This window comes from Anas acuta, chromosome 2 (assembly GCF_963932015.1).
Source record: "Anas acuta chromosome 2, bAnaAcu1.1, whole genome shotgun sequence".
Taxonomy (NCBI): domain Eukaryota; kingdom Metazoa; phylum Chordata; class Aves; order Anseriformes; family Anatidae; genus Anas; species Anas acuta.
The window spans coordinates 114,509,499-114,520,065 of record NC_088980.1 but is presented as its reverse complement, the minus strand read 5'-3'; the positions used below and the strand labels follow the sequence as shown (position 1 = coordinate 114,520,065).

Below are 10,567 nucleotides of genomic sequence, written 5' to 3'. Positions count from 1 at the left end.
AGGGACCTCAAAGATCATCCAATTCCAACCTCCCTGCCATGGACAAGGACACCTCCCACCAGACCAGGTTGCACAAAACCCCATCCAGCCTGACCTTGAACACTTCCAGGGATAGGACATCCACAGCTTCTCTGGGCATTCTGTGCCAGTGCCTCACCACTCTCTGAATGAAGAATTTCTTCCTTATATCTAATCTTAAATCTACCCTCTTTTAGTGTTAAGCCATTCCCCCTTGTTCTAGTACTTCGCTCCCAGACAGAGTCCCTCCTCAGCTTTCCTGTAGGTCCACTTTGGGCACTGGAAGGCTGCTATAGGGCCTTCTCTTCTCCAGGCTGAACACCCCCAGCTCTCTCAGCCTGTCTTCATAAGAGAGGTGCTCCAGCCCCTTGATGATGTTCATGGCCCTCCTTTGGACTCACTCAAATATGTTCAATACATATTTGTATTGTGTATCTATATATACATGAGATATGTACATTTATAGATATACACATTCATTTAAGATTAGCAAATAGTGAATGCTTATTTGGACATACAATGTAGAATTAATAATGTATTGTTAAGGGATCTTTTAGAATGTGGATAATTGTAGAATAATTTCCAGCTGAAACATTACAGTGAATATTAAGGCATTATTTTTAACAGGTAAAACATTTAACCTACAAACTTCTCTTATAATATTTTTTGTTTTCAATACACTCAGTATAGCAACGTGGTAACTAATATGGTACATCAATAAAATAGAAAAATATACAAAGAAGGTAATAGAATTGCAAAATTATGATGTGGGCAGGGAAGGCTAAGAAAATTTAATATCATAGACCTAAACCTAAAAATGTATTTTAACAATACAGAGTTTAGATCAAAATATATCAGACAAGTAAAACAAAAGAACACTGTTGAAATACAACAAAAGGCTAAAATGACGGTTTGACATTGAAAGCTTGCCAAAACAACTATTGTTTAACTCAACTTAATGAATCAAATACAATTTGTTCAGGCAAATTAAGGACTCTGGTTCAAATCTGCATGCTATTATTTTTCTGGTAAAAGATTTGGCTATGTTCCTACTACATTAGTCTATCTTTCAGACTGGTTTGTGGGGAAGACAGAACTATAATCTATGTGCATATCATTGAACTGTAGACATGATCTCCAGTTCTCTTTCCTGCATCATCAGGTCAAAACTTTTCCTTTAAGGTAAAGTTTCCTAGAAAGTGAGCTCTCTAAGAGAAATTTCAGTATTTTTTTATATGTTGGTAATATCAAAAACAAAACAAAGCACACAAACAAAAAAACCTTAGCAATTACAAATGAAAGCCAAAATGAAAATGAGACAAAAACATTTAGAATTCTCTCTGGAAACAGAATTGCCCAAGAATGATTTGGTTTGTTCTCCTTTCCATTTCTGTGTGAATTGATTATTTATATTAATTGTTTATTTATAATTATTTGGACAAAATTACAGAATTAGTTTTACAAATGAATCTTAAAATGAAAGCATGTGTTCAAATCTTATATATATATATATATATAATTATTATCTTAATACTATCAAAAAATAATCATTTGGAGGCATTTATATACATGCCAGAAAAATAAACAAATATTTCAGACACAGGGAAGAAAGCAGAATGACTAAAGAGGTTTTGAAAATATTACTATATCTAGTACTAGGTTTGTAGCTATATTGTTTTGTAATTCTATTACTACATCTAGTACTACTCCATTTAATACTGCAACATCTGGTCTGTTTCTGTGCTCTGCCAGATACAAATATTCTAGGGAAGGGTATCTATAGCTGTATTAAAGAGAGATGTGTAAATAGTATATAGAAAATAAGTGTTATAGAAGTGTAATGCTGTTGTAGAAGTGTAATCATAGAATCATAGAATGGCTAGAGTTGGAAGGGACCTCATAGGTCATCTAGTTCCAATCCCCCTGCCACAGGCAGGGACGCCATCAGGTTGCCCAAGGCCTCGTCTAACGTGGTCTTGAACACATCCAGGGATGGGGCGTCCACAGTCTCTTTGAGTAACTTGTTCCAGTGCCTCACCACCCTCTCAGTGAAAAATTTCCTTCTACCCCTAATCTAAATCTCCCCTCTTTTAGTTTAAAATAATTTCCCCTTGTCCCGTCCATATCTGATTGAGCAAAGAGTGGCTCTCCATCATTTTTATAAGCCCCCTTCAAGTACTGAAAAGTTGCAATGAGAACACATGACATCCATTAAACAAGCCCCGAGTCTAAAAATAGTCATTTGCATTCCTTACTTAAAAAGGCGTTTCCTTCAGCAACCGTGCCTTGACATTTTCATTCTATGAAATTCATATATTTTGGAGTCTTTTTTTCTCATAGGTGAAGGTAGCAAATTGAGAGGTTGGCAGTCCTGCTTTTGAAGTGCATTATATTACAGCATTTATCTTTGATTAAGAAAGAAAGAAACAATTCATGATGTTCCTGTGGCTGATACTGGGAAATCTGTGCAACAATGACATGCTTCTTAATTTTGTTCTCAGATAAATATTAGAATCTAATCAGTTTACAAGGACATTCTCTAAAATGTCCTTGAATATGCCCTCCAATTGAGAACAACATAAATGCCAAGGGCTTACTTCCTGCCTCCTCCCTTTTGTGCCCCCCCCCCCCCCAAAAAAAAAAAAAAAGGAAAATATGCAGACACGTACAAAGGATTTCTGAGAAATATAAAATCTGGAAAAGTCTCTGTGCAGGGGACCAGGAGTTTTGAGGGGGCAAGGAAATGAGGGTAAGTAAACAGATCACTCTTTAGCTCAAGGAGAAGAATGACTGAACAGAGAATTTTGAGACAAAAATTCTGATGTCCTGCTGAAACTGTGCAGGATGGTTTTCTATTTCATGTATTCTGTAACAGTAGGTTGCATACACTCCTAAACTGGTAATTTTGTGATTTACTGGTGGTGTGAAAGATCCAAAATAGACACACCTTTCATTTCACAAGTACAGTTTTGACTTCTTACAAAATGTTCCTTGCTTTCTAACTTTTTTTACTCTTAGCTTGTATGAACTTCCATAAATGTGTTAATATTACTGTCATTAGGTCGATCCAATTAGTGTAAATAGGACGTAGTGTAACAGGAATAGGAAATAGTGTAAATAGGAATAGTGTAAACAGGCAAAGTGCCTGTGCCCAATGTGTTTTGATCAAATGTCATTTAGAGATGCTGTAAGCACAATTTAACAGAATAATGGTACCAATGCAGATAACAGCTTGTTATGTACATGTACCACCAGTACTTTACTTCTCTTGGTACTACTTTTCTGTGGGCATCTAGAATTGTTACAATGTCACCTAAGTATTCAGAGTCAATCAGGTGGAGTCTTGAGACCTACATGCATTCTTAGTGATGTACATAAAGATGTATTGTATTTCACAGCATAGCTTGCAGGAAATGCCATGTAATGTTCTGGCATCCATGCAGTCATATGGGTGACTTCACTGGTGTTTAGGAATCTTAATCTCTTACCATTTTTTTTACACACAAGAGTAGATGCATGATAATTTTTATCCAATGGCTGGTTTTTTTTTAGTTGCATATGTTTCTAAGTTTTGCAAGTACTTACTAGGTAGTTGGCTTTAAGAAAGAGAAAAAAAAAAACGGGTATTTGTGGTAAAAAACTTCTGGGACAGTGTAAAAAAGACTTTGTAAGGAGCAGAGGAAATGAGTGACTGTACTACACTGCATACCTGTCCCTCCCTCTATAACTCCATATGGGAGGATATGGGAAAGGGCGTTCCGGATTTTTAATCCAATCATCCGATAAATGAGGAATTTTCAATGAAAAAAAAAAAAAAAATGGAAAAGAAAAAGAAGGTTCTGGGCCTCTCTGACACTTTGTACAGCTTCCTGAATCTTCCACATCCTGTCCCAAGCCTCTCCCCATCTTCATAGCCTGGACAGTCACTGAGCTATTCCAGACCCAGAATCCATGCAGGCTTTTCATCTTCCCTTTGACACAGCTCCCTGAGTAACTCATGTATCTCAACCCTATCTCATCACACACAGGCGATGAAGCCCTCAGCCTTCCTACCCTGTCAGATCCCCCATGCCCCACCAAACTCCCATTTTCCCCTATTGTATTCCACTTGCATGTGACATGCCCTATGCCACCACTAGGTTTTGCTTCCATTGCTGAGGTGCCCCAGGACAGTTCTATAAATAGTTTTGAGATATATGTGCCCAGAAATTTGTTAATATCCAGTCCTTACACTGCTGTAAGGAAGATGATTTATTATCTCAAAACAGCATTCATGAATGATGATCTTTTGTCTTTTTTTTTTTTTTTTTTTCCGGTTACCTGACAGTTATGAAAAGCTTTTAATTCTACTGTGTGCTGATTTGAAAGACTGCCCAAGAGTCTTCTACACTATAGATACTGAGGTCTCATTAAGACCTGAACACAATGTCACAAGTTTCTTCCTGCAGAAGGGTTTAGTGGTGAGGGGATTCACCTTTGTGGGATGCATTTCTTTGCTCCCAATTACTACTAGCCTTTCCTAGCAGTCTCAGCTTATTTTCCTAAATTAGATATGATGAAACCAGGTCATTATGTCTCCTGCTTTGAAAAAAAAAAAAAAAAAGAAAGAAAGAAAGCAAAGATACCTTTACTTCCAAATTTGCTTTTTAGTAACATCACTTTTACTCTTCCTGTCACTTTAAATGGAATTATATTGTATCCAGCTTTGAAGCTCTTTTATTCTTCTACTTCATCATTGTATTTGTTGCTGTCCTGTTATTTACTCTGACCCTGATATGGTCTAATATTTACATTTTTGCACTACTCCATGCATTTCTGTGACAATTTCATGTGGGGCTGGAACACCATCTTCAAATTAGTAGAACACAGCCTTTTCTGTTGTGAAGGGAATTGCTGGCTAGTAAGGGTCAGGTAAGCAACTTTTCTCTAATCTCTCTGGTAACAGCAACAGGACCTGAGGGAATGTCATGGAGCTGGGACAGGGGAGGGTCAGACTTGGTGTTAGGAAAATGTTCTGCACCCGGAGGGTGGTCAAGCACTGGGACAGGCTTCCCAGGGCAGTGGTCATGGGCAGAGCCTGGCAGAATTCAAGAAGCATTTGGACAACACTCCCAGACATGTCATCTGATTTTTGGGTGGTCCTGTGTGGAGTCAGGAGTTGGACTCAATGGTCCTTGTTGGTCCCTTCCAACTCAGGATATTCTATGGTTCTATAACTCTAGGTAAATTACCCCTGAAGACTTAAAGTTTTCTTTAACGTGGACCATATCAAAACCATATGTGAAGGAGAACATAAATTACATAAAAATAGAAGGTGCCCATTTGTTGAAAAAATATGATTCAACTACACTTGTAGTGTCATACTATTTCCTGTCAAGTAATGATTTACAGAAAAAAATCACAGAATGGCTGAAGTTGAAAGGCACCTCTAGGGATCATCTGATCCAACCCCTATATTCTGAGTTTTCAGTTTATATTCAGAGTATTCATACCTAGAGCAGGTTGCTTGGGACTGTGTCCAGTTGGATTTGAATATCCCCTAGGATGGAGACTCCACAACCCTTCTGGACAACCTGTTCCAGTGTTTGACTACCCCCAGAGCAAAAAAATATTCTTCTTAAGTTTAAGTGAGAAACTCATGTATTTCAGTTTCTGTTCATTGTGTTTTATCCTGTAAGTGGACATCACAGAGCTAGCTTGGCCTAGCTTCACTGTCTTTCTTCCTGACATCAGTTATTTACACACGTTAATAAGATCCCACCTGGGAATACTTCAAGCTGAAGTCACAGATCTCTCAGCCTCTGATTGCATGTCAGATGCTCCTAGCCCTTAATCAACTTTGTGGCCCTTTTCTGGACTCTTTGACCTTTGGCCCATTTCTCCAGCCTGTCCATGCCCCTCTAAGGGCAGCAGGACCCTCTAGGAGTGCATCAGTCACTCCTACCAGTTTTGTGTCATCTGCAAAATTGTGGCAGGTATGCTCTATCCCATCAACCAGGTAAGTGATGAAGATGCTAAAGAGCATCAGACTCAGTGTAGTCAGCTGAGGTACTCCCCTAGATACTGGACTTTGTGCAGCTGGTTGTAACCCTTTAAGCCTAACTGTTCAGGTAGTTTTCAGTCCACCTCACTGTCCACTTAGCTAGTGCATACTTCATCATTTTGTCTGAGAATATTGTGGGAAATATTGTCAAAATCCTTACTAAAGTCAAAGCAAACAATATCTTTTTTTTTTTTTTTTTTTTTTTTTTTGTGTGTGTGTGTGTGTGTGTGTGTATGTGTGTGTTGGTTGGTTGATTTTTCCTTCCTTGTCCAACGATCTGGTCACATCATCATAGTTGTTTACCAGGTTGGTCAGGCAGGATTTCTCTTTCATGAATCCATGCTGACTACTCCCAGTTACCTTCTTGTCCTTAATATATTTGGATATGGCTTCCAGGATTATATGATCAGTCATCCTCCCAGGCATCAAGGTTAGTCTGACCAACTTCTAGTTCCTTGGATCCTCCTTCTTGCCCTTCCTGAAGATAGCAGTAACAGTTGCTTTCTTCCAGGCCTCAGGAACCTCCCACAATAGCCACAATTTTTCAAAGATAATCAAGTGTGCCTTCACAGTGACATCAACCAGCTCCCTCAGCATTTGATCCCATGTTCAGTTTAAATATTTAAATGTTCCATAACCTGCTACTCTTCCACTGAGGGTAAGCCTTCCTGGCTTCAGACTCCCTCTGGTCTCAGGGATGTGTGATTCCTGAATGCAGAACCAAAGAAAGAAAGGAAAGAATAGGAAGGAAACTATTGAGTTTCTTTGAGGTATTGAATACCTTGGTCTTTTTCATGTCCTGGTGTAGGAATTACTCTAGAAGAAATAAGTGAACAGAATTTTCCAATGCTACATAGCAGAGTTAATTTGAACCTCTGACAGACAGAAACTGTGAAGAAAACATAGTCAATTAAATATATATATATATTTACTTTTGTAAGCAATAGTAATGCATTAGAACAAAGTGCTTGAATCTTATGGTCACATTTTAATGGAAACACTTTAAAAGCTCCAATAATTATTTGAGAACTGGCAGATATTCTGCATTATGAAAGATTTTTAAATATCAGCATATTAAAAAATAAAAATAAAAATGTTTGAAGACTCAGGCTCCTAAATAAAGACCTTAGACTTTTCAAAGTATATTTAAGCATTAATAAAACACAAATTACTGGGCCTACTGATAGTCAGTAGAAGACACAAACTATGATATAAAAAGATCAAAAGAACAGATGATGTAGCAGTTATTTCTGGCATTAAGTTCTCTGAATACTGAATGGAGATTGGCTGTTCCTTTCTGTGTACGATTATAAAAAGAAGAAACCAACCTTGAATGAAATTTTTAGTGAAAATTGAAGAAGAAACATTATTATGTTTCTTGGCATAATTTCAGTAATATTTAACAGCACATCCTCCTTATTTTTGAATAAAATTTGTGCAATTCTGCAGGCATTGGTAATGTTTAATGCTGCATTTAATCACTGAGCTTGAGTGTCCACAGTAATTCCTGCACTTTTGGCCTGTTGCTTGCCCAAACAGAGAAATATGTAGCATAAGGACATACAAAGGGCTGCCACATACACAGGTTCTCTTCCAGTCAAAGTCAGGACACAGAGGAAAAGGGGTACTAGGGTGATTTTGATTTTCATCAGGAGATGCTTGAGGTTTTCTCTTTGATGTGGTAGCTCTCCAGAGTCTCACAATATGTGCTAGAATGTACATAGAGTTGTCATGTTACTTAAAACTGTTTTCAAATTGCAATATAAGTATTCACCTGTTAATAGGGAGTAGGAGATTTTAAATAAGCTCACATATTTTACTTTGTCTATTATCTCCAGACTGCTTACATTTGATCATTTTTTTCCTCAATTTATGTTATAATGCTCAAAAAAAACCCCACAAATCTGCAAATATGTGCTTGAAGAAAAATAAATAAATAAATAAATAAATAAACCTTGCACTGCTAGGGAAACGCTTTGAACTTGGAATCTCAGTTCCTAATGTTACAGGTGGTGAAGACCACATGTACTAAGTTCCTGCTGAGATAAATTTCCAGTTCCGCAGAAGTTTCCACAAAAGACTTTGTGATGTCTAAAATGTGTTGTGTACCATTTAGGTAAAATTATAACCCCATAAGGATTTTTTCCTGTAAAATCTGAAGGTTGTAGGTTGCATTCACAAGAAATGTCAAAACTCTTACAATAACAAAGTGATTAACAGATGAAGTGCTTATTTAATCACTGCGTTGATCAAATCTTAGTCTGTAACAGGGAGAGGAAGCTGACCAGGTCCATCTCATCCACGCTGTGTTGGTGATACATTAATTTAATATCACCACCTTAAGTAGCTTATACACACGCACAGACAATTTTCTTTCACTCAGTGCTGCTCTTTAATGTTACTCAGTTTTACATGCTTTAAATGAGTAGGTGTGGTTGTTTCTTTCATTTTTGCTAATTCCCTTGCCATGTCCTGTTTAAATTATTCCATTTGTAAGCATAGACAAGTTCATACATGCATGTTAGTTTCAGCACACATTTAATATTTATTAGTTTAGATGGAAGATGTCCGCAAACTGAAATATGTTTCAGTGTAATTAATTCATACCCTTTCTTATAATCAGTTTTATTTTATGTATTTTTATCCTTTCTCTCATTTGATCTCTACTTTCTTTCTGATATTCAATAAAAAGAACATCTTACTTAAAAAAATAAAATATTTTTATTTTTCTTCTTGTGTTACTATAAGGAAATGGTTATTAAGAATCTTATCTTTTATCTTTGTTGTATTATTGAATTGACTACACAGAATAAAAGTGTTAGCTCATTATGTGTAAATTAAGCAGACCTGAGTTCCCATTATATCAGAATATCATATACTATCTGTAATATTGCCAGCATAGTATGACCTGTACTATATATTAGTGTGTATATATATATATATATAATACATGTACACTAATGTCAGTATAGCATTGATCTACGCATACAGAGACCAGCATTATGAGTGCACAACTGTATTAATGACATGTGTTCTCCATGGCAAGACAAACCTTCCTGGGTTCTTGAACCTTGAAGCTTTTTCTTGAGTTCTTGTGTGGAGAATTAAACTGTACAATACACCAAACAGTTGTTTCTTCACATTTCAAACTATAACATAAGCCATCATTTTCAGTTCAGCTCAGAAACGGAAACAAATATTTAAACGAATAACAGTACTACTTACATGGCCAACTCTGCTCCTTGGAACTTCTAATAGAAATTTAAATATTTGTAAATTAAATGCAAAGCTACCTATGATCTTGTTTTGTGTCTTTGTACTCACTTTTTAGAAGTGTAAATAGAAACACAAAGACCATTGCAAAAGAGTACAATCCTGCCATGAGTGTTTCTTTCTCATTATATAATCAATAACATCTTACGGGGAGACATTTTTCATAATTTTCCATTATAAGGAGCAGTAATGAAAGTATGCTAATCAGAATGCATGGAGGGAAAAAGGAAATAAAAAGCGAGTAACTGATAACATGGTGCTGGATTTATAGAACTACACAAACAACTGGCATTAGAATAAGAAAAAAAAAGGAAGAAAGACAAATACAAAAGTCAAATTCATTACACATGTTGTAGCATCCAGGTGTACAAGTAGACATCCCCAAAGTGACTTACCAGCATTACTGCTATACTTTTATACAACATATAGGATATACATTTCCACACTCACCCACCTACAATAAGTAAGCCTATATCTGTAGCCAATAAGTTTATAACACTTTAATTTAACACTTAAGAAGTCCTTTTTCAGTTTACATGAACTGTGTTCAGTTTTCAGCTTACATGAACTGTGCATCTAATATACATGTTTTTATTGTCTATTGCATACTGATATGGGTATTCTGCATGAAAACAGCCTCAATATAATCTGAGGCACCTGTACTGAAACTGAAATTGAAATTTAGTTGTTAGTACCTTTAGAAAGATTAGTAATTCTTTCTAATTTCTCAGTAAAATTAATTCATGAATAATTTGAAATGTCATTAAATATATTGAAACTGGTATTTATTATAGAATTCATAGCATTGGACTTATTCAGACACACACAAACAGAACAATGGACTCCACCAGCCTCACCAGCTGATGGTCAACAGAGGCCAAAACATTTATAATATCAACTTATTCAATTGTTGATATTCATGGTGCTTGAATTCCTAACTTTTATCTACGTTCATCTTTACTCTCCAGCCCTCCAGTCTTTCCATATCCTTTGTGCTCCACCCAATGGCTTTGGGGAAGTCCTCTTTCATGTTTTCATTCTTCAGGGAACCACCATCCCTCTGAGGCTCTCATTATCATAGGAGAAGAGGTTGCTACTCAGTATGGCGTACAGTGAGTCAGTTAAACTGTGTTTACGGACTTTGCAAAGATAGCATTTTTTTTTTTTTTTTACCTGTAGGACAACAGTGCATTTAAGTCAGCCTCCTTCCTCATTTTCTCCCCTCCCAGTCCT

The 10,567-nt window shown here is 36.5% G+C and overlaps 1 long non-coding RNA gene across 1 annotated transcript in view; it reads left to right on the top strand.

Moving 5' to 3' along the window:
• The first annotated feature begins 2,665 nt into the window (after positions 1–2,665).
• Positions 2,666–10,567, top strand: part of LOC137851806 (uncharacterized) — a 63,667-nt gene continuing 55,765 nt past the window's right edge. Inside the window, exon 1 of the long non-coding RNA XR_011093488.1 lies at positions 2,666–2,767. This is a non-coding gene — a long non-coding RNA (uncharacterized lncRNA). The remainder of the gene's footprint in view (positions 2,768–10,567) is intronic.